We start from the raw sequence: 1876 nt of genomic DNA, 5'->3' as shown, positions 1-1876 counted from the left end.
ATATATATATATATATATATATATATATATATATATATATATATTTGTGACGAAATCATGCCACTTGTTCTAGCCTTGTGCTTCATTTATTTGCTTTCTCCCCTCCGTTTGAAGGGGGAAAAGAAAAATTATGATTAGCCTTTGTTTTGGCGAAATACATCAACCTCGAAGGAACCAAGTTTTTAAATTACAACCTATTAAAACGAATCAAACAATAACAAATATATAAAATTAAAAATGAAATTAAAAAATAAAAATAATAACACACGGAAAGGGTTTAGAATGGTTCAGTTTAATGTCGCTTACATCTACAATCGCTCAGCATGCTCCAGCCCACATTCTTCATCTTCACAACCATTATGCATTATTCTCTCACCACTCTAAGGCCGTGGAGATTGTACCAACGTTCTTGGGAGCCTTATTGTGCCAATATGGTTGTGTTTAGGGTCACTCCGGATAATTGAAACATTATGGGATCATGATTGACGTGAAACCTCCCAATATGAAAGTTGGAGAGAAAGGTTGAGTCTTTATGTCAAATCATACCGAGTTGATCACGTATTTGACCATTTTCATTTGCCTCACGGGAATGCTCGTAACAAGCGATCACTTGCTTGTGGTGCGAGCAGCCTTGCTGCTCCGTGGAACCAAACTTGGTTCCATGAAGCCAGCCCTTGGTTGGTAAGGGCTGGCTACTATGAGTAGCCTTGTTGCTCAGTGGAACTAAGCTTGGTTCCGCGAATTAGTCGCATATGCTACCAGCTGTTGTTTGATCTAGTTGATTGGAAGATGAGTGTTCTAGTTGAGCTAAAAATTAGATTATTATGGTTATTTAAAGCTCCTTAAATAACTTAAAAATCATGGATTTAAGCTCTCCAACTTTTATCGAGATGATTTAAAGGGTTGATTTTGACTTGTGAAAATTGAGGTACAAGAGTTTTATATTAACATATATATTAGGCACACAACTATCATAATAATCATGTTATCTTGCCCACATAATGGCACATAGAAATAGCTGCAACCCAAAATGACCCCGAGAAAAAAAAAAAAAAAAAATTGCTACACGAATAATAATATTTTGTAAAATGCAAATTAGACTTGCTGGTTTTTGCTCGAGAATTAGACTTGCTGGTCAAAACTTGAACTTTGAGGTAACTCCAACATACATTTTCCCAACTATAAAAAAGAAATAAAAATCATTTCCAGAAATTATGAAAAAAAAAAAAAAGTTGCTTAAAATGGATATTTTCATTCATCCTTCCTTCTCGTGTTTTTCAAAAATCACAATGACAACCAATAATTTGTGAATCAAGTTGATGCTTTAATTGAAATATCACATTTCACTATACCATTTGGAAAAGTTGTATGATACGTGTCTCGTGTAAAGGTTGGTGTGACGTGTTAACAGAATCGTACGATTCCACCGTTACTGCGTTTTTTCTTTTCTTTTGTTTTTTTTAAGGAGATTTGTACTGTATTAATTTTAAAACATGAAAAAATGAATTATTAGTAAATTTGTACATATATAATTGAGTTATTAGCATAAATAATCCTCAACTTATTTAATAATTATTTAATTCTAACTTTTTTTTAGATAAATTGATTCTTAACTTTTTAAAATATGTATAATCTAATATTTTTTGTCAAGATTCATTCAAAAATTAACGACCTAATACACGTGACCCAGATTGTTAGTGGAAAAATAAAATTGCCCGTTTAAACTCTTCTTTTATTCTTATTTTTTGTTTTTTTTTTTCCTGAATAACCGCAACTATGCATTTAGTTCCCCAATTGGTACTATTCTGTTCATCTTCTTCATTCACTTTGAGGGAAATAGGGTTTCAGCGATATTCAGAGAAAGGGATTTTCCTCT

Source organism: Morus notabilis, unplaced genomic scaffold, assembly GCF_000414095.1.
Source record: "Morus notabilis unplaced genomic scaffold, ASM41409v2 Scaffold1180, whole genome shotgun sequence".
NCBI classification, from domain to species: Eukaryota; Viridiplantae; Streptophyta; class Magnoliopsida; order Rosales; family Moraceae; genus Morus; species Morus notabilis.
The sequence above is the reverse complement of the archived record's forward strand: the minus strand, read 5'-3'. Positions refer to the sequence as shown.